The sequence below is a fragment of the Anomaloglossus baeobatrachus genome, chromosome 2, assembly GCF_048569485.1.
Source record: "Anomaloglossus baeobatrachus isolate aAnoBae1 chromosome 2, aAnoBae1.hap1, whole genome shotgun sequence".
NCBI classification, from domain to species: Eukaryota; Metazoa; Chordata; class Amphibia; order Anura; family Aromobatidae; genus Anomaloglossus; species Anomaloglossus baeobatrachus.
Genome location: NC_134354.1, coordinates 696,663,968 through 696,691,932, shown reverse-complemented (window position 1 = coordinate 696,691,932; position 27,965 = coordinate 696,663,968). Strand labels below are relative to the sequence as shown.

The following is a 27,965-nucleotide window of genomic DNA, read 5'->3' as shown; positions in this document are numbered from 1 at the left end:
AGTCTCTCCTTCAAGGAGGCGCCTCATCCAGAGGCGAGCTTTTTTCACGCAGTTTCATCTGCGTCCGCCTCAATAGCACATTCTTCGCTTATGGGAGGGAAGTCGATGTCCCTACACAGGAACGTGTCACTTTTCCAGACGGTCAAAGACCGTCTTCAGAGGAGTCCACTCTTCAACTCAGTGGGCTGGAGCTCTGGGCAGTGTATCTTGCACTGCAAGCCTTCCTGCAGTGGCTGGAATGCAAATAGATCCGAATTCAGTCGGACTATCCACAGCGGTGGCATACACCAACCACCAAGGCGGACTACGCAGTCGACAAGCCTCCCAAGAGGTCCGGCGGATTCTGCTATGGGTAGAAGACAGAGCATACACCATATCAGCTGTTCATATCCCGGGCGTACAACACTAGGAAGCAGACTTCCTCAGTCGCCAGGGCGTGGACGCAGGGGAATGGGCTCTGCACCCGTTTGTTTTCAAGAAATCTGTAGCCGCAGGATGAAGACGGACGTCGACGTCATGGCTTCTCGGCAACAACAAGGTCCCGATTTTCATGACGCGGTCTTACGATCAAAGAGCTCTGGCGACAGGCGCCTTGGCTCAGGATTGGTCACAGTTCCAGCTACCGATTGCTGTCACACCATCCTCGTCGCCCCAAACTGGCCGGGGAGGTCGTGGTACCGAGATCTGTGGCACCTCACCGTCGGTCGACCGTGAGCACGACGTCATTGCCACCATGAGACGGGCTAGCCAGCCGCGGTCTGCCAAGATCTACCACAACTCGTGGAAGATATTCTTATCTTAGTGTTCTGCTCAGGGAGTGTCTCCCTGGCCATCGGCATTGCCTACTTTGCCTTCCCTCCTGCAATCTGGTTGGGAAAGAGGTTGGTCGCTCGGCTCCCTTTAAGGGCAAGTCTCGGCACTATCCGTGTTCTTTTCAGAAGCGTCTAGCACGTCTTCCTAAGGTGCGCACGTTACTACAGAGGGTTTGTCATATTGTGCCCCCGTACAAGCGGCCGTTAGATCCATGGGATCTGAACAGGGTACTAGTTGCTCTCCAGAAGCCGCCTTTCGAGCCTCTGAGGGAAGTTTCCCTTTCGCGCCTGCCACAGAAAGTGGCCTTTCTGGTTGCGATCACGTCGCTTCGGCGAGTGTCTGAGCTGGCGGCTCTGTCATTCAAGGCTCCCTTCCTAGTATTCCACCAGGACAAGGTGGTGCTGCGCCCTATTCAGGAGTATCTCCCTAAGGTTGTATCCGCGTTTCTTCTTAATCAGGATATATCCTTACCTTCCTTTTGTTCTCATCCGGTTCTCCGGTATGAAAAGGATTTACAGTTGTTAGTTCTGGGGAGAGCACTCAGAATCTACATTTCCCGCACGGCGCCCATGCGCCGCTCTGATGCATTTTTTGTCCTTGTCGCTGGTACGCGCAAGGGGTTGCAGGTTTCTAAAGCCACCATGGCTCGATGGATCAAAGAACCAATTCTTGAAGACTACCGTTCTGCGGGGCTTCCGGTTCCTTCAGGGCTGAAGGCCCATTCTACCAGAGCCGTAGGTGCGTCCTGGGCATTACGACACCAGGCTACGGCTCAACAGGTGTGCCAGGCAGCTACCTGGTCGAGCCTGCACATTTTTTCACCAAACATTATCAGGTGCATACCTATGCTTCGGCGGACGCCAGCCTAGGTAGAAGAGCCCTGCAGGTGGCAGTGGCTTCCCCATAGGGGAGGGCTGTCTTGCAGCTCTAACATGAGGTATTTCTTTACCCACCCAGGGACAGCTTTTGGACGTCCCAATCGTCTGGGTCTCCCAATAGAGCGCTGAAGAAGAAGGGAATTTTGTTACTTACCGTAAATTCCTTTTCTTCTAGCTCTTATTGGGAGACCCAGCACCCGCCCTGTTGTCCTTCGGGATTTTTTTGTTGTTTGCGGGTACACATGTTGTTCATGTTGAACGGTTTTTCAGTTCTCCGATGTTACTCGGAGTTAATTTGTTTAAACCAGTTATTGGCTTTCCCCCTTCTTGCTTTGGCACTAAAACTGGAGAACCCGTGATGTCACGGGGGGGTATAGCCAGAAGGGGAGGGGCCTTGCACTTTTTAGTGTAGTGCTTTGTGTGGCCTCCGGAGGGCAGTAGCTATACCCAATCGTCTGGGTCTCCCAATAAGAGCTAGAAGAAAAGGAATTTACGGTAAGTAACAAAATTCCCTTCTTTTGTCACAAAACTGCGCCAAAAAAACAAGGCAAAAACGCATTGTGTGCACAAGGCCTAATGCTTTACGGATTGTTATTGAGATAGTTGCCCCATAAAATTAGATGGCACCCCAAAATGCGATCATAATAAGATAATTACTTGCAAAAAGCCCAATTTCCAATTCATATTGAAAACTTCCCCTGTGCTGCAGTCTGTTACTAATACCAAGCATTTAGGTGACAGCGGTATTAATTTGCCTAATATAGGACCAGTTCATGCAGGTTTTACAGGTACCTTAGGATCAGACTGAGTCATCTTTCCTTTCACCTTAGATGTAACCGCATCACACATCTTCAGGAACTGCGGAGTAGAGGGATAATAAATACTTTCAAGTAATTAGAGGCCAGTAATGAGCGGAACATGTAATTTATTGTAATTAGTAAATGATATCTGTGTCAGTCCTTAGCAAGGACAATGTTTAGACGCAGCCTATTTACAGGGTTAGCTATTTATTACAGGAGGTAAATCATATCTATTATACCCCCAGGAATAAACATTCTAGAAGAACCACCTCGCAGATAGCCTTATAATAATAAACACTGCTGTCTGTAAATTCCAGCATCACTCGGATTGACTGCATATGAACTGTGTGATAATGGAATAATATTAACTAGACCATCCATCAACACTGAATGACAGCTCCACCTTTAACCCCTGCATGGAATATTTGGCACATTTTCTCTATGCTACTTCCATTTATTATCTCTAACGGGATTTAATTTTTAGATTCAAAATGCCCAATTTATCATTTGTAGATTTCAAGTAACATTTCTTTATTTTGTCTTGTGATATTCATATAATAATAATAATAATAATAATAATCTTTATTTCTATAGAGTCAACGTATTCCGCAGCGCTTTACAATCATAAGTAACATTTAAAGAAAATACAATAATTAAAGCAAAAATAATGACATCCCTGCTCACAAGAGCTTACAATCTACAATGGGGTGAGGTGGGGTGACAACTTGGTACAAGTGCTTATTTACAACGATAGTCCAGCCATCTCAAAGAAATAGGGGATAGATAAAAGCTGCATGAGCCAGTCACCGGTCAATGTATGTGATGCTTTTGGGTCTGACAATAATTATGTTTTGAGAAATAGTGGAGGGGATCTATCTGAAATGACTTTGATTAGGGAAAGTGATAGGCCCCTCTAAAAAGAAGTGTTTTTATGGAGCGTCTGAAGCTGAGCAAATTGTTATTCATCCTAGTTTCTTGGGGTAGAGCATTCCAGTAGATTGTTGCAGCTTGGGAGAAGTCTTGGAGCCGGGAGTGGGAGGTTAGGATTAGTTGAAAGTCGTTTGCAGAGCGTAGAGAACAGGTAGGGTGATAGACAGAGATGAGGGTGGAGATATTCTGGGGTACCGCACTGTGCACTATTTGTCTTGTTCTCCAAATTCTTCAAACTAGAGCACAAGGTTCATAAATTTGGCACAAAATAAAAAATGGTCTTCATTTTTTGTATTTAACCTGTTTTGTGACTTTTAGTTCAAAAAGTCCCATGCTGCATTAAAATGACTCAAAATTTGCAAAGGCATACATGAAATCACTCCTGGGAGATGGACTAGAGTATAATTGTAGAAAAAAGGTGCAACTTTTTAAAAAGTCGCACTTGACAAATCAGTCAAAACATTAGGAAACCTTTAACGCTGCCCATAATGAAGAGAGTTAAAGGGAATATGTCACCAGATTTTTGCCACCTAATATGAGAGTAGCATGACATAGAGATAGAGACCCTGATTCCAGCGATGTGTCACTTACTGGGCTGCTTGCTGTAGTTTTGATAAAATCACTGTTTATATAAGCAGGACATTATTTCTAGAGGACTAGTAAACCTGCTGCCATGTAGTCCTCCATGATCACGAGCTGAACTGGAGTTAAAAGTTCAGTTCAGTACCTGAACTTGACCTAGAACCCAATAGAAATCAATGGAGTCCCAAATGTTGGTGGTATAAAATGATTGTAGAAAGAGCTAGGGGGTTGCAAAAGAAAGCAAAAAGGGGGTAAAAGCAGGACAATTGCCCTGCAAATAAATGTAAATAGGAACATTATATCGCGGGCGGAGGAGGGGACGCTGCGCTCACCCACTGCTCGGGTCCGGCTGCTGCTGCTCGGTGGTGGCACGAGCAGTGGGCCGGATCCCGGGGACTCGAGCGGCGCTCCTCGCCCGTGAGTGAAAAGGGGAAGGATTTTGGGGATTTATTGTCCGTGACGCCACCCACGGTTGTGGTGAAGGTGTGACACCACCGCTGCTCTGGACGGGGATCCCGGGAGCGATGACAGGGAGCAGCTTGGATGTTGGTTCTCCCCTCCATGGGTAGGGGGGTTGGTTGTTCCGGGGCCCGGTGAGGGTTTGGGGAATGCAGGCGGGTTACGGGGCCTGGTGAGGTGCAGGGTCGCGGGGGCAGCGCTGTGCCGCACGGCACGGTGGTACTCACTCAGGCAGTAATCCACACAGAGTCTCTGGTCAAACAAACGGCTGGATGAACGGGTCCCACAGGCGGCTGCGGTTGTTTTCCTCCCGGCAGGTTGATGGTGACTGCCTTTCCCTGCACCTGTGTTGTGTTTACGTACCAATAGCTTCCCACCGGTAACCCGCTCCCCAGCTTGGATGGATGCTGAGGGAGCCCCTTTTGCCCGCAGGTTCTGGCCCTGGGAACTGTAGCCTTGGCGGTGACTGTGTTTCCCTCTACTGTGTGAGCTGTTGCCTTCAATCGGGTCTTGGCTGCTGGGAAACCCCGGAGGTTCCCTTCTCTAACGGATTTGACCGGTTTTACGGCAACTCCTAGCCTGGTTGGGGTCCGTAGGCCCTGCCAGATGGTGCTGGCTTCTCTTTACTCCCCGATCCGGTACCGCCGGGCCACCGCCTGTCCACAGTCCATATGGTTTGCTCCAATTAGCCTCTCCTGCAGATGGTCACCACCGTCTGCCAACCTTGCTGAGTGCCCGGGCCACACCCGGACACGATCAGTCCGCTCCTCTACCACTTCTCTCCAAAACTCAACTCAACTAACTGGTCTCTTTTCCCGCCTCCAGGACTGTGAACTCCTCGGTGGGCGGGACCAACCGCCTGGCCCACCCCCTGGTGTGGAGATCAGCCCCTGGAGGAAGGCAACAAGGATTTTGTGTTTGGCTTCGGTGTGCCTAGCCGGGGTGTAGGGTGTGTTGGTGTAGTACCTGTGACGACCTGGCTTGTCCAGGGCGCTACAATTACTTAAAGGGTTTCTGTCACAATAGTAATTATGGTTAAATAAGAAGTAAATTAATAAAATAATTTTTAAGAGAGCCCCTACAGAGTCTGTTTTCAGAGTTCCTTGCACAGAGACATTTTAAGAGTGCCCCTACAGAGCTTGTTTTCAGAGTTCTGCCAAAGAGACAACATTTTAAGAGGGCCGCCACAGAGTCTGTTTTCAGAATTTCCCTACAAAGCAAAAATTTTAAAAGTTCCCTCCCAGAGCCTATTTTCAGAGTTCCCCCACAGAACCCAAATTGTAAGTGTGTCACCACAGGGTATGTTTTCAGAGTTCCCCCATAGACCCAACATTTTAAGAGTACCCATAGAGAACCTGTTTTCAGAGTTTCCCCCACAGATCCAAAGTATTAAGAGTGCCCTTACAGTGCCTGTTTTGACAGTTCTACCACATTTTAAGAGTGCTGCCAGCTGCAGAGCCTATTTTGATAGTTCCACCACAGAGCCAAAATTTTAATAGTGCCACAACAGAGACTGTTTTCAGAGTTCTGCCACAAAGCAAAAATTTTAAAATTTAACGCACAGAGCCTGTTTCAGAATTTCCCCACATAACTTATTTTCAAAACTCTCTCAAAGATCCCAAATTTTAAAAGTACCTCCACAGAGCTTGTTGCAGAGTTCACCCACAGAGCACACAGAACCGTTTTAAAATAAGACTGGATATAAAAATAATAATAAACTTCAACATGGAAGCGGAGGTCCAAGTGAAGGAGGAGGTTGAGGAGGAGGTGGTCGTGGACATGGCAGTGTAGGTGGAAGAGATGGAAAAGGAGTAGGTAGCCAACATATTTTTTTTATTTGGGGATGCCCCAAACATTGGAAATAGCAAATAAAACAAATTAACTGCATTGGGGTATAACAATGGGTGAGTGTAGTTGCTATACTTCTCTGGTCAGCCAAAAGGTATTGACAAGTTCTGTGGGAACCATGCCTGGCTCATTTTAATGAATGTACACTTGATGCAGGGCAGGCCAGCACTTTCAAGTCATAACGGGTAAGCTCAGGCCATGTGTCTAATTTTGAGACCCAAAAGTTAAATAGGGCAGACACATCACTCAGTGTAGTGGAGACGTGTGGTCACATACTCTTCCATCATGTTGTTGAATTGCTGCTTCCTGCTCATGTGGCGCCCTGGACAAGCCAGGACGTCACAGGGACTGCAACAACACACCCCACACCCTGGTTAGGAACACCTAAGTCAGACACAAATCCTTGTTGCCTCCCTCCAGGGGCTGATGTCCACACCAGGTGGGGCGGAGCTAGGCGGTTGGCTCCTCCCACCGATGAGTTCACAGTCCTGGAGGCGGGAAAGGAGTTGAGTTTTTGGAGAGTGAAGTGGAGTTGAGAAAGGAAGGAGGGAAGTGGTAGTAGAGGAGCAGACTGACAGTGTCTGGGTACGTGGCCCGGGCATCAGAGAGCAAGGTTGGCAGACGGTGGTGACCGTCTGCAGGAGAGGCCGATTGACGCACAACCGTAAGGACCGGGGACGGGCAGTGGCCCGCCGGTACCGGATCGGGGAGCGAAGAGAAGCCAGCACCATCCAGCAGGGCCTACGAACCCCGACCAGGCTTGGGGTCGCCGTTAAACCGGTCAAATCCGTCAGCGACGGGAACCTCCAGGGTTTCCCAGCAGTAAAGACCCGACTAAAGGCCACCGCTCAACCGTGAAGGGAAATACAGCTACCGCCACAGCTAGAGTTCCCAGGGCCAGCGCCTGCAGTCAAAAGGGGCTCCTCCGGCAAATATACCGCTGCGGAGCGGGTTACCAGTGGGAAGCCATCGGGGCCGAGAACATAACATCGGTGCAGGGAGAGACAGTTACCGCCAACCTACCGGGAGTGACCGTCGCAGCCGTCTGTGGGACTCGTCCATCTAGCCGTTTGTTTTACCAGAGACTCCGTGTACGTTACTGGCTGAGTAAGTACCACCGTGCCGTCAGGCACTGCACTGCCCTGCGACCCTGCACCTGGCCAAGCCCCGCAATCCACCTTACAGACAACAACTCCGGGCCCTACCAAAATCCCCCTACCCACGGAGGGGAGGAAAAACATCCCAGCTGCTCCCTGTCATCGCTCCCGGGATCCCCGTACAGAGCAGCGGTGGTGCCCCAACCTCACCACACACCGTGGGTGGCGTCACAAACCGACATTCCAAACACCAACAAACCACCCCTTTCACTCACGGGCGAGGAGCGCCGCTTGAGTCCCCGGATCCGGCCCACTGCTCGAGCCACCGAGCAGCAGCAGCGCCGGACCCGAGCGTGGTGAGCGCAGCGCCCCGCCGTCCGCGACACTCATATAGACCATATCAGAAGGTGGTGTTAGATATTGTGGCATGCTGAGGAAGTTTTTCCATATTTCAGCCAGGCTAACCCCCCCCCCCCTGTTGAGGTGTACTGGTGCCCCAGCTGTGTTGGCGACTTCCGCTTTCTCTTCTGCCTTATGCTTCCACTTCTGCTTCTGCTGTCAGGTGGGAACACCATCACTAGTGCATCTTCCAGCATGCACTTATATTCGCATCATTTTCCAATCACGTTCCAGTGATGGAAGTAATTATGGAACATTGTCCTTGTAGCAGGGTGGACACATAGTAATCAGCACTGGTAATGTACCGCCCCGGGGCTCGGCTGGTTGCCAAGCCGCTCGGATCCGTGCTCGTCGGTGGGTGGCTTGAGCTCCTCACGGAACCAGGGGTCACGTCACTCTGAAAGGGAGTCACTGGCACTACGTGAGGGGTGGTGTTCGGTGGAGAGGTCCACAACCGGGGCTGCAATTGTTTGGGGATTAAGTTCGTGACACCACCCACGGGTTGTGGTGAATGGATGGACACCACCGCTGCCGTTGACTAGGCTCCCGGGGACGGTGTTGTGCAGCTTGGTGTTGACCCCTCCGTGGGTAGGGGGATGATGGTCCCGGGGGCCTGAGGGAGGTGCTGAGGTGGGGGAATGGATGATGCATGCTGGCGTATTGGTGGAATCTCGATGCCGGGGCGGTGGCTTTCTACCCCTATCGTTGGGCTGTTGTCTTCAGTCGGGTCTTAGGTGGGAAAGGACCTAAAGTCCAGTCCTCAATCAGTTGATTTGACTCGGTCGAGTTGTTTCTGGGCCTCGTACTGGGTCTGAGTACCCCTCCTGGTGCTCCGGTTTCCAATCGGCTCCCCGGTTCGGTACCGGCAAGCCACTACCCGGTCCCGGTCCCTTACGGTTCCACCGGCTGTAATCCCAGCTCCTGCAGGCGGCCGCCACCGTCTGCCTCCTTGCCACGGTACCAAGACTACGACCCCGGCAGCGGTCTGTGTTAACGCTGCAAGCCTGACACCTCAGGCCTGCTGCATTTGAACTTGACTCTCCACTGCACAGTCCAGACTCAACTACTGTGTTCACACTCTGCTCCCCACAGGGATCTACACTGTTTTTCCTGCCTCAGGGCCTGTGCACTCCTCGGTGGGCGGGGCCAACCACCAGGCTCTGTCCCCTGGTGTGTACATCAAACCCTGGGGGAGGTGACAAGGGTTTTGTAGGTTGGCTGCTGTCACCTTATTAAGGGGGGGAGGTGTTTGTGTAAGGGCCTACCTGTGACTGGCTAGTCCAGGGCGTCACATTCACCCTTGGTTTAATGCAGACCGTCCGCGGGCTGCCCGTCCAGCACCGGTTTATTTTTCTGAACTGGAAAAGATAAAAATAACACATTACAATAATAACATATTTACAATCACAAAGGTTTCTGTTTCTTCCCTTGACGGGAGGCATATTCTTAAACGTTGCAAATTTATAACATTTTTATTAACAACGGGAACGGGACCGGGTCCTTCTGTTACCCACCCAAACAAACCTAGCCTTGATGCTGCCCCTAAGAAACGGGCAGCACCCCTTTTCCCCAGTCCAGGAACAGGCCCAGGTTTTGCTTTACAGGACGGGTACAGTGTTCCACACTCGGCTGTCTCTCAGGGGCCCCACGTCCAGGGGACCCCCGGACCCGGAGGATTGCCACCGGTTGCATTGGTGACGGGGCCTCGGCAATCACTTTCCCGCAGGCCCATCCTCCAGTCTGCCTCTCTGGAGGTTGTGAAACGGGGTAGGTCGGTCCGGGGATTATTTACAAATGGGACTTTGCTGCCAACGCAGCCTCCTCCAGTCACTTTACCTCAGTCCACCACAGGGCAGCATGGGTCCCCAATGACACTTCACTCACGGTGACACTGTCCATAAAAGACCCCGTTCTCTACTGCCCACGGTGCGGGTACAGTGAACAGGGCTTTGAACGGGAACGGTCCTCACTCCTTAAACTCCCTGCCGTCCTCCACCAGGGGCTCCGACCCCTGATGGCGCCCACTGGGACTCCAACCGCAGCGGCATTCAATAAGTTGGGCAGGGTCCTCCTCCTTCCACCCGTGTGCTGGATGGCGTCTCCCGGGAACATGGGGACGTTCAAGAAAGGCAGGAGGTTTTTTTGCACAAGCGGGTATTTTAAAACTTGTAATTGTAAAACTTTAAAATGTCAGAACTGAAGGGGTTAAATTGCGGCGGTTTTCACCATTACAGAGGACCGCACTGCGCCATCGTCGGACGGGTTATCGGGCTCCCCTTCCAGGTGCAGTATTTCCCTGGACTGTAAACTGCCAGCAGGAACGACGGCGGCGGGGGCAGCGTACATGGCACCTCTTCCTCCATGAGCTGCGCTACTCCGGGCTCACTGGTCACAGTACTGGCGGACTCCAGCTCCCAGCTGATAAGGGACGACATGGGGGTCTGCGTGGCCTTATCTCAGCACTGCATGGCTGCAGCGGCCCTCTGCTCACGGGCCCACACCACGGCAACCATCCTTCGGACCTCCACCTTCCAGTCGAGCACTTGCTGCAAGGTCTGCGCTCTTACCCGGACACAGAATCGGTGGGAAGCTCGTTCGGGCTGCGGTCCTCCGGGTCAAAAGCCACTACGCCTCGGCCGCTTCTGGGTCCCACCAATCCGGTGACGGGCACCGCTCCGCTCGCCTCATGGAACGCCGACATCCTTGCCTTCTCCAGCGGTCATCAGCAGCTTCCAATTCACCCACTCCCCCTTGGTCTTTTCGGGGCACTCTGCTTTTCTTCTGCACTGCTCTATTCTCAGGTGGCGGGACTTCACTTTCACGCCCTTTTGCTTGGAGAAGACGGCTTGGGTGGGAAACTTCGTGCCACAGGACAGTGACTAGATGGCGGATTCTGAAATTTTTCAACGGGACACCGCTGACGATAACTTCAAGGCGCACTTCCACAGGTATGTGGATGGATTCTATCCTGTTCGTGACGCCAGAAGAGTCGATGTGTACCGCCCCGGGGCTCGGCCGGCTGCCGTGCCGCTCGGATCCATGGTCGTCGGTGGGTGGCTCGAGCTCCTCACGGACCCGGGGGTCACGTCACTCTGAAAGGGAGTCGCTGGCGCTATGTGAGGGGTGGTGTTCGGTGGAGAGGTCCACGGCCGGGGCCGCGGTTGTTTGGGGATTAAGTTCGTGACGCCACCCATGGGATGTGGTGAATGGATGGACACCCCCGCTGCCGTTGACTAGGCTCCCGGGGATGGTGTTGCGCAGCTTGGTGTTGACCCCTCTGTGGTTAGGGGAATGATGGTCCCGAGGGCCCGAGGGAGGTGCTGAGGCGGGGGAATGGATGATGCGTCCTGGCGTGTCAGTGCGGTGCGGCGCGTGACCCGAAGGCACTGTTGTACTCACTATTACAAACACGCTGGAGTCTCTGGTAAACCTAAACAAGATGGTGGACGGTGCCCGCAGCCGGCTGCGCATTTTCCCTTTTCAGGTTGGTGGTTTCCGCCTTTCTCCTGCACCTCACTTTTGTAGAAATGATGACTCCTATGCCTGAGCAACGATAGTCCGCTCCCCAGCCTGATGTATGCCAGTAGAGCCTGTGTGCCCGCAGATGCTGGCTCGTGGGTTCTCGATGCCTGGGTGGTGGCTTTCTACCCCTATCGTTGGGCTGTTGTCTTCAGTCGGGTCTTAGGTGGGAAAGGGCCTAAAGTCCAGTCCTATTTCAGTTGATTTGACTCGGTCGAGTTGTTTCTGGGCCTCGTACTGGGTCTGAGTACCCCTCCTGGTGCTCCGGTTTCCAATCGGCTCCCCGGTTTAGTACCGGCCGGCCACTACCCGGTCCCTTACGGTTCTATCGGCTGTAATCCCAGCTCCTGCAGTCAGCCTCCACCATCTGCCTCCTTGCCACGGTACCAGGGCTACAACCCCGGCACCAGTCAGTGTTAACGCTGCAAGCCTGACACCTCAGTCCTGCTGCATTTGAACTTGACTCTCCACTTCACAGTCCAGACTCAACTACTGTGTTCACACTCTGCTCCCCATGGGAAACTACACTGTTTTTCCTGCCTCAGGGCCTGTGCACTCCTCGGTGGGCGGGGCCAACTGTCTGGCTCCGCCCCCTGGTGTGTACATCAAACCCTGGGGGAGGTGACAAGGGTTTTGTAGGTTGGCTGCTGTCACCTTATTAAGGGGGGGAGGTGTTTGTGTAAGGGCCTACCTGTGACTGGCTAGTCCATGGCGTCACATTCACTCTTGGTTTAATGCAGACCGTCCGCGGGCTGCCCGTCCAGCACCGGTTTATTTTTCTGAACTGGAAAAGATAAAAATAACACATTACAATAATAACATATTTACAATCACAAAGGTTTCTGTTTCTTCCCTTGACGTGAGGCATATTCTTAAACGTTGCAAACTTATAACATTTTTATTAACAACGGGAACGGGACCGGGTCCTTCTGTTACCCACCCAAACAAACCTAGCCTTGATGCTGCCCCTAAGAAACGGGCAGCACCCCTTTTCCCCAGTCCAGGAACAGGCTCAGGTTTTGCTTTACAGGACGGGTACAGTGTTCCACACTCGGCTGTCTCTCAGGGGCCCCACGTCCAGGGGACCCCCGGACCCGGAGGATTGCACCGGTTGCATTGGTGACGGGGCCTCGGCCATCACTTTTCCGCAGGCCCATCCTCCAGTCTGCCTCTCCGGAGGTTGTGAAACGGGGTAGGTCGGTCCGGGGATTATTTACAAACAGAACTTTGCTGCCAACGCAGCCTCCTCCAGTCACTTTACCTCAGTCCACCACAGGGCAGCACGGGTCCCCAATGACACTTCACTCACGGTGACACTGTTCATAAAAGACCCCGTTCTCTACTGCCCGCGGTGCGGGTACAGTGAACCGGGCTTTGAACGGGAACGGTCCCCACTCCTTAAACTCCCTGCCGTCCTCCACCAGGGGCTCCGACCCCTGATGGCGCCCACTGGGACTCCAACCGCAGCGGCATTCAATAAGTTGGGCAGGGTCCTCCTCCTTCCACCCGTGTGCTGGATGGCGTCTCCCGGGAACATGGGGACGTTCAACAAAGGCAGGAGGTTTTTTTGCACAAGCGGGTATTTTAAAACTTGTAACTGTAAAACTTTAAAATGTCAGAACTGAAGGGGTTAAATTGCGGCGGTTTTCACCATTACAGAGGACCGCACTGCGCCATCGTCGGACGGGTTATCGGGCTCCCCTTCCAGGTGCAGTATTTCCCTGGACTGTAAACTTCCAGCAGGAACGGCAGCGGGGGCAGCGTACACGGCACCTCTTCCTCCATGAGCTGCGCTACTCCGGGCTCACTGGTCACAGTACTGGCGGACTCCAGCTCCCAGCTGATAAGGGACGACATGGGGGTCTGCGTGGCCTTATCTCGGCGCTGCACGGCTGCGGCGGCCCTCTGCTCACGGGCCCACACCACGGCAACCATCCTTCGGACCTCCACCTTCCAGTCGAGCACTTGCTGCAAGGTCTGCGCTCTTACCCGGACACGGAATCGGTGGGAAGCTCGTTCGGGCTGCGGTCCTCCGGGTCAAAAGCCACTACGCCTCGGCCGCTTCTGGGTCCCACCAATCCGGTGACGGGCACCGCTCCGCTCGCCTCATGGAATGCCAACATCCTTGCCTTTCCCAGCGGTCATCAGCAGCTTCCAATTCACCCACTCCCCCTTGGTCTTTTCGGGGCACTCTGCTTTTCTTCTGCACTGCTCTATTCTCAGGGGGCGGGACTTCACTTTCACGCCCTTTTGCTTGGAGAAGACGGCTTGGGTGGGAAACTTTGCGCCACAGTTCAGTGACAAGATGGCGGATTCTGAAATTTTTCAACGGGACACCGCTGACGATAACTTCAAGGCGCACTTCCACAGGTATGTGGATGGATTCTATCCTGTTCGTGACGCCAGAAGAGTCGATGTGTACCGCCCCGGGGCTCGGCCGGCTGCCGTGCCGCTCGGATCCATGGTCGTCGGTGGGTGGCTCGAGCTCCTCACGGACCCGGGGGTCACGTCACTCTGAAAGGGAGTCGCTGGCGCTACGTGAGGGGTGGTGTTCGGTGGAGAGGTCCACGGCCGGGGCCGCGGTTGTTTGGGGATTAAGTTTGTGACGCCACCCACGGGTTGTGGTGAATGGATGGACACCACCGCTGCCGTTGAGTAGGCTCCCGGGGATGGTGTTGTGCAGCTTGGTGTTGACCCCTCTGTGGGGAGGGGGATGATGGTCCCGAGGGCCCAAGGGAGGTGCTGAGGCGGGGGAATGGATGATGCGTCCTGGCGTGTCAGTGCGGTGCGTGACCCGAAGGCACTGTTGTACTCACTATTACAAACACGCTGGAGTCTCTGGTACACCTAAACAAGATGGTGGACGGTGCCCGCAGCCGGCTGCGCATTTTCCCTTTTCAGGTTGGTGGTTTCCGCCTTTCTCCTGCACCTCACTTTTTTTGTAGAAATGATGACTTCTATGCCTGAGCAACGGTAGTCCGCTCCCCAGCCTGATGTATGCCAGTAGAGCCTGTGTGCCCGCAGATGCTGGCTCGTGGGTTCTCGATGCCTGGGTGGTGGCTTTCTACCCCTATCGTTGGGCTGTTGTCTTCAGTCGGGTCTTAGGTGGGAAAGGGCCTAAAGTCCAGTCCTATTTCAGTTGATTTGACTCGGTCAAGTTGTTTCTGGGCCTCGTACTGGGTCTGAGTACCCCTCCTGGTGCTCCGGTTTCCAATCGGCTCCCCGGTTTGGTACCGGCCGGCCACTACCCGGTCCCTTACGGTTCTATCGGCTGTAATCCCAGCTCCTGCAGTCAGCCTCCACCATCTGCCTCCTTGCCACGGTACCAGGGCTACAACCCCAGCACCAGTCAGTGTTAACGCTGCAAGCCTGACACCTCAGTCCTGCTGCATTTGAACTTGACTCTCCACTTCACAGTCCAGACTCAACTACTGTGTTCACACTCTGCTCCCCATGGGAAACTACACTGTTTTTCCTGCCTCGGGGCCTGTGCACTCCTCGGTGGGCGGGGCCAACTGTCTGGCTCCGCCCCCTGGTGTGTACATCAAACCCTGGGGGAGGTGACAAGGGTTTTGTAGGTTGGCTGCTGTCACCTTATTAAGGGGGGGAGGTGTTTGTGTAAGGGCCTACCTGTGACTGGCTAATCCAGGGCGTCACATTCACTCTTCGTTTAATGCAGACCGTCCGCGGGCTGCCCGTCCAGCACCGGTTTATTTTTCTGAACTGGAAAAGATAAAAATAACACATTACAATAATAACATATTTACAATCACAAAGGTTTCTGTTTCTTCCCTTGACGTGAGGCATATTCTTAAACGTTGCAAACTTATAACATTTTTATTAACAACGGGAACGGGACCGGGTCCTTCTGTTACCCACCCAAACAAACCTAGCCTTGATGCTGCCCCTAACAAAGGGGCAGCACCCCTTTTCCCCAGTCCAGGAACAGGCTCAGGTTTTGCTTTACAGGACGTGTACAGTGTTCCACACTCGGCTGTATCTCAGGGGCCCCACGTCCAGGGGACCCCCGGACCCGGAGGATTGCACCGGTTGCATTGGTGACGGGGCCTCGGCCATCACTTTTCCGCAGGCCCATCCTCCAGTCTGCCTCTCTGGAGGTTGTGAAACGGGGTAGGTCGGTCCGGGGATTATTTACAAACAGAACTTTGCTGCCAACGCAGCCTCCTCCAGTCACTTTACCTCAGTCCACCACAGGGCAGCACGGGTCCCCAATGACATTTCACTCACGGTAACACTGTTCATAAAAGACCCCGTTCTCTACTGCCCGCGGTGCGGGTACAGTGAACCGGGCTTTGAACGGGAACGGTCCCCACTCCTTAAACTCCCTGCCGTCCTCCACCAGGGGCTCCGACCCCTGATGGAGCCCACTGGGACTCCAACCGCAGCGGCATTCAATAAGTTGGGCAGGGTCCTCCTCCTTCCACCCGTGTGCTGGATGGCGTCTCCCGGGAACATGGGGACGTTCAACAAAGCCAGGAGGTTTTTTTGCACAAGCGGGTATTTTAAAACTTGTAACTGTAAAACTTTAAAATGTCAGAACTGAAGGGGTTAAATTGCGGCGGTTTTCACCATTACAGAGGACCGCACTGCGCCATCGTCGGACGGGTTATCGGGCTCCCCTTCCAGGTGCAGTATTTCCCTGGACTGTAAACTTCCAGCAGGAACGGCGGCGGGGGCAGCGTACACGGCACCTCTTCCTCCATGAGCTGCGCTACTCCGGGCTCACTGGTCACAGTACTGGCGGACTCCAGCTCCCAGCTGATAAGGGACGACATGGGGGTCTGCGTGGCCTTATCTCGGCGCTGCACGGCTGCGGCGGCCCTCTGCTCACGGGCCCACACCACGGCAACCATCCTTCGGACCTCCACCTTCCAGTCGAGCACTTGCTGCAAGGTCTGCGCTCTTACCCGGACACGGAATCGGTGGGAAGCTCGTTCGGGCTGCGGTCCTCCGGGTCAAAAGCCACTACGCCTCGGCCGCTTCTGGGTCCCACCAATCCGGTGACGGGCACCGCTCCGCTCGCCTCATGGAATGCCAACATCCTTGCCTTCTCCAGCGGTCATCAGCAGCTTCCAATTCACCCACTCCCCCTTGGTCTTTTCGGGGCACTCTGCTTTTCTTCTGCACTGCTCTATTCTCAGGTGGCGGGACTTCACTTTCACGCCCTTTTGCTTGTAGAAGACGGCTTGGGTGGGAAATTTTGCGCCACAGTTCAGTGACAAGATGGCGGATTCTGAAATTTTTCAACGGGACACCGCTGACGATAACTTCAAGGCGCACTTCCACAGGTATGTGGATGGATTCTATCCTGTTCGTGACGCCAGAAGAGTCGATGTGTACCGCCCCGGGGCTCGGCCGGCTGCCGTGCCGCTCGGATCCATGCTTGTCGGTGGGTGGCTCGAGCTCCTCACGGACCCGGGGGTCACGTCACTCTGAAAGGGAGTCGCTGGCGCTACGTGAGGGGTGGTGTTCGGTGGAGAGGTCCACGGCCGGGGCCGCGGTTGTTTGGGGATTAAGTTTGTGACGCCACCCACGGGTTGTGGTGAATGGATGGACACCACCGCTGCCGTTGACTAGGCTCCCGGGGATGGTGTTGTGCAGCTTGGTGTTGACTCCTCTTTGGGTAGGGGGATGATGGTCCCGAGGGCCCAAGGGAGGTGCTGAAGCGGGGGAATGGATGATGCGTCCTGGCGTGTCAGTGCGGTGCGTGACCCGAAGGCACTGTTGTACTCACTATTACAAACACGCTGGAGTCTCTGGTACACCTAAACAAGATGGTGGACGGTGCCCGCAGCCGGCTGCGCATTTTCCCTTTTCAGGTTGGTGGTTTCCGCCTTTCTCCTGCACCTCACTTTTGTAGAAATGATGACTTCTATGCCTGAGCAACGGTAGTCCGCTCCCCAGCCTGATGTATGCCAGTAGAGCCTGTGTGCTCGCAGATGCTGGCTCGTGGGTTCTCGATGCCTGGGTGGTCGCTTTCTACCCCTATCGTTGGGCTGTTGTCTTCAGTCGGGTCTTAGGTGGGAAAGGGCCTAAAGTCCAGTCCTATTTCAGTTGATTTGACTCGGTCAAGTTGTTTCTGGGCCTCGTACTGGGTCTGAGTACCCCTCCTGGTGCTCCGGTTTCCAATCGGCTCCCCGGTTTGGTACCGGCCGGCCACTACCCGGTCCCTTATGGTTCTATCGGCTGTAATCCCAGCTCCTGCAGGCGACCTCCACCATCTGCCTCCTTGCCACGTGTCACGCTCCCCGGGTCCTCTGCTCCGCTCCCCGGGTCCTCTGCTCCGCTCCCCGGCTCACCTGCCACGCTCCCTGCTCTCCAGCCTCCTGTGCCCACGCTTCCCAAGCCTCCGGGTTCCCGCTCCCGGCGCCCGTCGGCTTCCCAGTCCCTGGCCGGCTCTGCTGCGTCCTCCTCTCAGCTTCCTGCCCTGGCTTCTGGCACCCGGGCCGCGCGCATGCGCATTAGGGCGCGCGCGCGGTCACTGACCCTTTCTTAAAGGGCCAGTGTCCACTGACAGGAAATGATGCATACAGGTACAGGGTATAAAGGGGGTTAATGTCCAAGGGAGCGGGGCCTGTTCTTCGTGTTTTCCCAAGCTAGGAGTCAGGTCTCCTTGTGTTCTGTGAGATACTTACCTCTCTGTCTTCTAGAGCCGATCCTGCAACGCCATCCGGTCCTGCTGTATCTCGAACCCCGAACGCTGCCCATCTGCCATCCTGACAGTCCGTACCATCTCGGTTCCCTGCGGTGACCTGTCATCTCGCTCCAACGGTTCTGGACCCCGCCAGACATCATCACGGCTTCCGAACCTGAGCTCCGTCACCCGGACCACCATCAGTGACCTCTTGGTCCCAGGGACTTCTCCATTGTGTTCCAGTGCACGGACTGTCCTGCTACCTAAAGTGCTCCGGCTACCGGACTCCTTTCCCTCATCGGGGAGTTCGGCCCAGTGGATCCACCTCCCGGGTCTGCCCGTCCATCTGGCCCTAACACCACGGTACCAGGGCTACAACCCCGGCACCGGTCAGTGTTAACGCTGCAAGCCTGACACCTCAGGCCTGCTGCATTTGAACTTGACTCTCCACTTCACAGTCCAGACTCAACTACTGTGTTCACACTCTGCTCCCCATGGGAAAATACACTATTTTTCCTGCCTCAGGGCCTGTGCACTCCTCGGTGGGCGGGGCCAACTGTCTGGCTCCGCCCCCTGGTGTGTACATCAAACCCTGGGGGAGGTGACAAGGGTTTTGTAGGTTGGCTGCTGTCACCTTATTAAGGGGGGGAGGTGTTTGTGTAAGGGCCTACCTGCGACTACCTGGCTAGTCCAGGGCGTCACAGTAACAATCTGGGCAACTCGGCAGTCATTGCACAGGCACTGCAGCATGTTTTCTCTTATGTATGCCAGGCTGCCAAGAGGCAACGACAAGCTGCTCTCTGTGGGAGATGTATCATCTGTGACCTCTTTATCCCCAAGCCACTCTCCATTGATGTCCGTGAGCTGCTTTGGGTGCCACCCTGATGTGGACATGGCTCCTCATCATCATCCAAAATTGTTCCCTGGCTGGATAGTTGTGAACCTGGCCACTGTCAGTGAAATAACCCATTCCCCGAACCATGTGTGGACGACTGGCCTGATAATCATGTGAATGGTCCCTGTTCCTTCTCACGTTCTTCCTGTGCTACCACCTCATCCATCATGACCTCAAGCATATTTCAAGGAGATATACAGTATAAGTGGGATAGTAATGTTGTTGATGGAATCTTCAGCGCTGGCTATGTTTGTGGAGTACTCAAACCAGCTTAACATGGCACACACGTCCTGTATGGAGGTCCACTCATTGAACGTGAAGGGGTTTGGTTCCGCAGAATAACTCACCGATGTATGCTGAAGCTGAAACTATACTATTACTTGTTTGTGCTTGAACAGTTTCTCCACCATATGCAGGGTAAAGTTCCACATTATGGGTACATCGCATATGAGGCGGTGAGCAGGAAAGCAGAAGTTGCGCTGCAGCGCAGACAAGTGAACAGCAACAGCGTGAAAACCCCAACAGCGCACACAGATGGACTTCACTTTCTGGAGAAGCTTTGACTTCTCGGAGAAACCTCTGTCTGTACCACCAAATTCTGCACATGGGCCAGGCAATTGATTTGCATAAAAATGGCTAGTCCCTAAGCTGCTAAGAGATATCGCCCTTATCGCACATCACCAGGTTGGGCTTGAGGTTCAGCAGCACCAATCACTCATCGGCTCTGTTATTTCATCTCCAAACGTGTTAGATTGAATGGGGTTGACCCAGTATGGATAAAGGCCCAGTCACACTAAACAACTTACCAGCAATCCCAACAATGATACAACCTGATAGGGATCGCTGGTAAGTTGCTAGGAGGTCGCTGGTGAGATGTCACACTAAGCGACGCTCCAGTGATCCCACCAGCAACCTGGCCTGGCAGGGATCGCTGGAGCGTCGTGGAAGCATGCTGCGCTTGGTAACTAAGGTAAATATAGGGTAACCAACCCGATATTTACCTTGGTTACCAGCGCACACCGCTTAGCGTTGGCTCCCTGCACACCTAGCCACAGTACACATCGGGTTAATTACCCGATGTGTACTGCAGCTACATGTGCAGAGAGCAGGGAGCCGCGCACACTGCTTAGTGCTGGCTCCCTGCTCTCCTAGCTACAGTACACATGGGGTTAATTACCCCATGTGTACTGCAGCTACATGTGCAGAGAGCAGGGAGCCGCGCACACTGCTTAGCGCTGGCTTCCTGCACTCCTAGCTACAGTACACATGGGGTTAATTACCCGATGTATACTGCAGCTACATGTGCACAGAGCAGGAGCCGGCACTGACAGCTGAGAGCGGCGGACGCTGGTAACGAAGGTAAATATCGGGTAACCAAGGTAAGGGCTTCTTGGTTACCCGATGTTTACCGTAGTTACCAGCGTCCGCAGAAGCCGGCTCCCTGCTCACTGCACATTTAGTTGTTGCTCTGTCGCTGTCACACACAGCGATGTGTGCTTCACAGCGGGGGACCAACAACTAAAAAATGGCCCAGGACATTCAGCAACAACCAGCGACCTCACAGCAGGGGCCAGGTTGTTGCTGGATGTCACACACAGCAACATCACTAGGAAGTTGTGCCTCAGCAGCGATGTTGCTAGCGATGTTGCTTAGTGTGACGGTACCTTAAGTCTTTAAGCATGTCCCTATGTCTGTTATTTGGAAGCCAAGTGTCCCCAGACACATGACCACTAACTCAATAAAAACCGGTCCCTCTGTGAAACAATTAATTTCTTGCAAAACTTAATATATTGTATATATTGTTTTTTGCCAAAGTGGGAGGTTTTATATTAGTAAAATCATGAGACCACTTTATGTTTGCTTCAAGGAACATTATAATTCTATAATTACGGACAAAGGTTCCCCGTGCCTAATAGATCACATTTGTGATAGCCATACTGGTAATTCACACTCTTTACAAGTTGCAGGCCTAGTAAGGGTTAATTCCACAGCTCAGGGAGGGGTTGAGAGCTGAAGCCAGACTTATCAAGTATAAGGCACAGGGAAATTTAGGCTTGAACGACAGAAATTATGTAATAGTATTTAAGTAACAATTTTCTTTTTCTGATTGTTACCTTCTTTGTCTTATTATGTTGCACTTCTAATTGTTTTTATGGGCAGTGACGTAGACAGGGTGCTCCTTTTTAGGAGGCGGGTCCATGTTTCCTCCAAGGACCCGTAGAAGCGCAGCTTGCGTGAAACGGCCGTCTTCAATAAGCACCTTCTTCAATAAAGTGGATTTTTATGCAAAGCGATGGCGAGTGCCACTTTTTTCTCTTCTGCGTGGACAATATAAATATGGTATCACTGTAATTGGATGGATCTGAAGCTGTCTTATCACTTTTACGACACAGTTATCGACGTAAAAAAGGAAAAATAAAAAAACAATTCTTGAATTGTTGTTTCTTCTTGATTCTGCCTCACATACAGCAGAATAGAAAGAAAAAAAAATATGTGGCTTAAAGTGGAACCAATAAAAATTCCATCTCATCCCACATAAACAAGCCCTCACATGACTGTTGGCTGAAACATATAAAAACTATTGCATTTAAAATACAGTGATGCAAAAAAAACCTTTATTTTGTAAAAAAGGCATTTTAAGTGTGATATTAGCCAGACTTAAAAATACGATATAAATCTGTCGCTATATTCGTACTGATCTGAGGAATAAAGCTGCCTTATCACTTATATCGCATGATGTACGGCATAAAAAAATAAAGATAATTTTCAACTGCTGTTGATTTTAATCATTCTGCCTCCCAAAAATCTTAGTACAGTACTTAGGCTCAAATTTATGCGGTGCTCTACGCTGAGCGCTTACACCTGGGATTATGTGTATATCTCTGAAAAATGTGATTCATACATGACCCCGGAATTGCTGACTCCGGTCTTCCTCCCGTCTCCTTCCACCATTCCCATTCTTATCTAAAATGACTACGCAGACACCGAATATCTTTGGATAATTCTGGCCATAGCAGCCATTTTATTAACATAAATACATAACCAATAAAATTGCAATATGGTAAGGTCCTTGAAGCTACAACCCTGGTGATCCCCATAAACCGAACCATAAAACCAACTTGCTCCCAGCCGTTACCCACACTGGCTCAGGCGCACCAACTGTAAGGGTTAATCCTTCATTAACCCCAACACACCCACAGGGGCCCCGACATCCCCGTCGGGATTCCCCTCCAAATCACCAGGTGACCAGCAATTATGCCAATGAGGGGATCCACACCCGTATGGATTCCCCGAACAATTTTAACCAACTTCAAGGACCCACCAATAACACGCCAATCAGCCACTACGACCCGATAAACCCCCCCGCCCCCCCCCGTCTAACATATGATGCACACCCAGACATACCATAAATATCAGGGAGGGCGGGCGGGACTCTTCCTTCAGCCAGGGGAGCGGGAAAGTGCCGCTCCTCCCCTTTGCCCATCCAATCCTTTCAAAACGGGCTCGCACCCCCTCCCCCCACCCATGACACCCTGACCTCCCCACCAATCAGGGGTCATGCAGGCCTCCGCAAATGCCCCGGGGGGGGAGGGGGGGGCAATGCTCCGTCCTCTCTTGACCCCGGAATTGCTGACTCCGGTCTTCCTCCCGTCTCCTTCCACCATTCCCATTCTTATCTAAAATGACTACGCAGACACCGAATATCTTTGGATAATTCTGGCCATAGCAGCCATTTTATTAACATAAATACATAACCAATAAAATTGCAATATGGTAAGGTCCTTGAAGCTACAACCCTGGTGATCCCCATAAACCGAACCATAAAACCAACTTGCTCCCAGCCGTTACCCACACTGGCTCAGGCGCACCAACTGTAAGGGTTAATCCTTCATTAACCCCAACACACCCACAGGGGCCCCGACATCCCCGTCGGGATTCCCCTCCAAATCACCAGGTGACCAGCAATTATGCCAATGAGGGGATCCACACCCGTATGGATTCCCCGAACAATTTTAACCAACTTCAAGGACCCACCAATAACACGCCACAACGAAGGCACCTTGATAACCTTCAAGTGCCTGAGACCCCCCTCAACCTCAGAGCCCTTTCAATACCTCCCTGCAAGCCGAGGGTCCACAAATCGATCCCTACCGCATTTAAGTGTACCCCGTCCGCCAACCAAAATTCCTCTTCCGTCCTTTCCAACTCCACATGCCGGATACAAACACCCCCATTCCGACTAACAAACTTTGAAATCGCCCTATTAACCTTCGCCCGCGCCTTGTTCAGCCTCTCAACAGACCGCGCTTTCCGCCAACTCCTTCTCGCCTCCATCTCTGACCAAACTACCGTAATCCCTGGAAAAGACACCCATAGCCACAACAGGTCGTGCTTGATGTCTTTTATTAGGATTCTGAAAGGCCTTTCCCCTAGATCGTTCCCCCCAACGTGTAAGACCAACACGTCAGGAGGCCTGTCTAATCGGGCATATTTATTCACCTCTTGTAACACCCTGCTCCACCCTAACCCCCGAACCCCGAGCCACCGTACGAGAGCCACGTCCCTGGCGAAGCCTAACTGTCTCCCGTTCCTTCTCGCATCCGCTCGCCGGGCTCCCCAATACACGTAAGAATGGCCCAAGATCCAGACCAGCGGGGGGGAGGGAAGGGGTGTTTCTGCAATACAAAAGCACAAACAAACAACCATTTTAGTGCCTGATACCCTCAACCGAAACACCCACACCCCGGCCGCCCCCCCCCCCATTCACCGTAACAGTCCCCCACTCAGTTTCCGACCACCGCCTGGGGGCGGACGTATAACTTAAAACGCCCCGACTTCCACCTACCAATCTGTTTAACCGCGTCTTCAGACAAACCGCACATGGAAGCCTCTGTCGCCGCCCCTATCCGAAAAGAATGCGATCCAAAAGACTTAGGATCTAACCCCAACAACTTCAAACACGCCCTGAAAACACTCACAAACTGATATCGTGATAAGAAAGACCCATCATCATGACATAACAGCGGGCCGTCCACCTTTTTACGAATCTGTTCAAAATTCTTGAAACACCTCAACGGGCACATATCCGATCCCCTAACCGCTCCCAAACACACTCGCTTCCCTGCCCCCCGTTGATCAGTTTTAGATTTACTTATCCACAATTCAATTCCCCTGTCCACCGCCATAACGTTACCACGACTCAAACCCCCAGGGGACAACTTACTGGGAGATACCAATTCCCCCACCCGCAAGGCTCCAAAAAACGCCAATGAAAACGCCAACCTAAACAAATGTTCCTCAAACGGAGATGTACAAACCTCCCCCAACACCCCACCCAGCCGTTCCAATAATCCAAATGACACTGGTCGTCTACCATCTAGTAGCTTTCGTCCTCTGTGAAAACCCTTCAACGCCTGGACAACCAAAAAACACTTAGTTAAATCTCGTAACCCTCGTAACCGGAAACCAAATGCTAACCCTGCCATGAAACGATTTGCCTTCGCAACCGACCACCCTGCTACCGCCGCTTCCCCCAACTTTTCCAACAATATTCCCAACTGATCCTCTTCAGAAAAATCCCCACCCTGCAACCATTGCTCCCAAAGCCCCCATGCTGCCTGATATGCGGTCCACGTGTTACCCGATAAGGACGCCCTAATTAGCGGTCCCGCTGCCCGAAGACCACGTTCCAAAGGTGTGCTGGGCACTCCAACCCACTGGACTCTGCCTCTGGTGCGCAAACCCGGAACCGATCCCACTGAAAACGAGAGAGGGAATCAGCTATTAGGTTCTGAACACCTGGCACATGAGCCGCCGTAATACATGCATTAATTTGCAGACAAACCAATACCAATTCCCGTAACACCCGAACGACCGGAGGAGAGGACGCCGAAAACTGATTAATCGCCAGCACCACCCCCATGTTGTCACAGTTAAAACGAATCTTCTTGTTTGCCAACTGGCCTCTCCAAAGATGAAGTGCCACCATTATTGGAAAAATTTCCAATAGCGCCACATTTTTTGTCAAGCCTGCAGCCGTCCAGTTGTCCGGCCACCGACCCACACACCACTGACCCTGGAAGAAAGCTCCGAAACCTGAATTGCCCGCCGCATCCGTAAACAACTCCAAGTCAAAATTGTCCACTGCATCCTCCATGATCAGGGAACGACCGTTATAGTGTTCCAAAAACTGTCCCCACACTGCTAAGTCCGCTTTGTGTTCTGCTGATAACCGAACGTAATGGTGCGGAGCAATCACCCCCGCCGTTGCCCTGGCAAGTTGTCGCGAAAAAATCCGGCCCATTGGCATCACCCGACAAGCGAAGTTAAGTTTTCCCAGAAGGGACTGCACTTCCCTTAATTGCAGTTTCTTCACCCGCCGTGCCCTTGCCACCTCGTCCCTCATGGCCGCAACCTTGTCCTCAGGAAGCCGGACTTCCCAGGCCACGGAATCGATTACAATGCCCAGAAAACTTAAACTAGTAGTCGGTCCCACTGTTTTTTCAGGCGCCAAGGGGACCCCAAATCGGTCCGCAACCCACTCCATAGTTGCCAAGATCCCGGCACACTGCGCCGAATCGGCAGGACCTACACACAAAAAATCATCGAGATAATGTACCAATGCTGACAAGCCCGAAACGTCCCGAACAACCCACTCCAAAAAACAACTAAACGTTTCGAAGAATGCGCATGAGATTGAGCACCCCATGGGCAAACAGCGATCTACAAAATACGCCCCCTCCCAAAAGCAACCCAACAACCGGACACAATCTGCATGCACTGGCAAAAGCCGAAAAGCTGATTCAATATCCGTCTTAGCCATAAGTGCCCCCTTTCCACATTTTTTTACCCATCTTGTGGCCTCATCAAATGACGTATAAACCACCGAACACAGTTCAGCCGGTATCCCGTCATTTACCGACCTACCCCTTGGGTAAGACAGATGGTGAATCAGCCGGAATTTCCCCGGCTCCTTTTTTGGCACCACCCCCAACGGCGAGACCACCAGATCAGGAAAAGGAGGGGCCTGAAACGGCCCCGCCATCCTCCCTAAAGCCACTTCCTTGCCTAATTTTTCGGCCACGACCACCGAATGTTGGTATGCTGACAAAAGGTTCTTCGTCGCCGCCGGCACATTAAAATTGGGAGCCGGAATTCTGAAACCCTCCCCAAATCCCAACCGCAAAACTTCAGCTTTCTCCCTATCAGGGTACCTATTTAGGTACGGAAGCATCGCGGCTAAGCTCACCGGCGTCAGACCCTTGGGTATGAGTGGTGCCGGGCTTGGATTTGCCTTTCTTAAAGCACTTTGCCGCTCCATGTGAGGTCCCATTACAATGGGTACAGAGGTGCTTAAAACGGCAGGTGGCCCCGAACTTGCATTGCCCCTCATTGAATTGCCAACACACGCCGGGCTTTTGCGAACCCCCCTGACCTTGCTGACTACCGGCACCCTGCGTTCCGGACTGGCCGGCAGACCCGGCCCCGCCCTGAAAGGGCTGACCATATCTCGACGGCGCCATAACCTGTAACCACAACCCGATGTCCTTTTGGTCCCATCTAATAGAAGGTCGAACGGCCTTCCGCTGACGAAACTGTTCGTCATACCTAAGCCATGTCTGTCCCCCATATACCCTGTACGCCTCACCAATAGAGTCCATATAGCAAAACAAATGTGAACAGTTCTCCGGCGCCTTCTCGCCTATCACACTCGCCAAAATAGCAAAAGCCTGCAACCAATTAGTGAACGTCTGAGGGATCAAGCGCCATCGCCGCTTCTTCTCCTCCTCTTTCTTGCTCTCATCCTTTTTACCTTTGTCCAAATTAAATTTTGCCAACGGCAGCAGGGAGAAGATCTCTACATATTCATCCTTCCATATCTTCTCCTTCACCTCTGTCTTAAGATGGGAACCCAAGGGACCCTCAAAACAGACGAAAACCTCACCCCGCGCCCGATCATCCAAATGAAGCCTGTCCTCCTTATTCTTTTCCGTCTGAACCGACACCGACACCGGGGAAGCAATACCCGCCACCGGCGCTTCACTAATGCCCAAGGGAGGCGGATTAATCCAAGCCCCCACTGGCCCTGAGTGTTCTCGTGCCCCCCCAATCCGCTCCAGCAACGTACGCACACAACCTATAAGCTCTACCACCTCCCCCCTTCCTGACACATTCCTAAACCCTGGGTGACCTACATCCCCCCTCGCGTTCTGTACCTGACAATACTGGGCAGACAAACAAGACATAGAACCATACTCACCGGGCTGCACGAGGGTAGCGGCCCGGTCAGCCGGACTACCAGACTCCTGACGTCCCTCCGGCTGCTCAGTAGACTCCTGGCTCCGCACCTCCGCTTCGCCGCCATTGGCCCCTGCTGCTGCAGGGCCGGAAGATCCCTCCAGGAGCTGATCCTGTGGCTGATGTCCGCCCCCCCAGCCGGCTGCCACAGGGGGCTGTCTCCGGTCCTCTGGATCCTGCCGACGCAGCTCCCACCTCCCACTCCACGGGGCCCCCCCGGCATTCGGGGCCTCAGCTGATGAGGGCCCTGCACTCCAGGCCCGGTGCACTACAGATTCCAGCCGTCGCGATCCGCCCCCTCCGCTAGGGCCCGCCCCCTCATCCGACCTCCACCGCAGACAGGGCTCAGGGCGCTCGGCCGGCACATCACCAGAGCGCCCCGCCGCAGCTCCGACATCCACCGTTGACACAGTGGGAGCAGGCCCCGCCCCCAACTCCAGGAAAGGCCTGCTCACCACCGCTGGACCCGGCCGCACTCTTGAATTCCTCCCAGACCGGGGCCTGCTGGACTTTTTAGCACATGGCGCCCGGCCTGGAGGGTCCCCGGAGGGGCTTCTAATGCGTCGCTGGGCCCGGGGAGTCACCTCAGGTGATAACCGCTCCGGCGGTCTGGATCTCCGGAGGCGCCGCTCACGTGGGGGGGGAGCCCCCACCGCCTCCCGACTCCCTCCGATGAGTCCCTGCACAGACGCCTGCAGCCAGCCTGGAGGGTGGACGCCAGCCGCCGCTCGCAGCCGCTCCAGGATGTTTTCCACGGACTCCATTGCCGCAGGTAAGATGCCTGCGACTCTT

The 27,965-nt window shown here is 53.2% G+C and overlaps 1 pseudogene; it reads left to right on the top strand.

Moving 5' to 3' along the window:
* Positions 1-19,438, top strand: part of LOC142289977 (RNA-binding protein fxr1 pseudogene) — a 76,205-nt pseudogene extending 56,767 nt beyond the window's left edge.
* Positions 19,439-27,965: the final 8,527 nt, after the last annotated feature.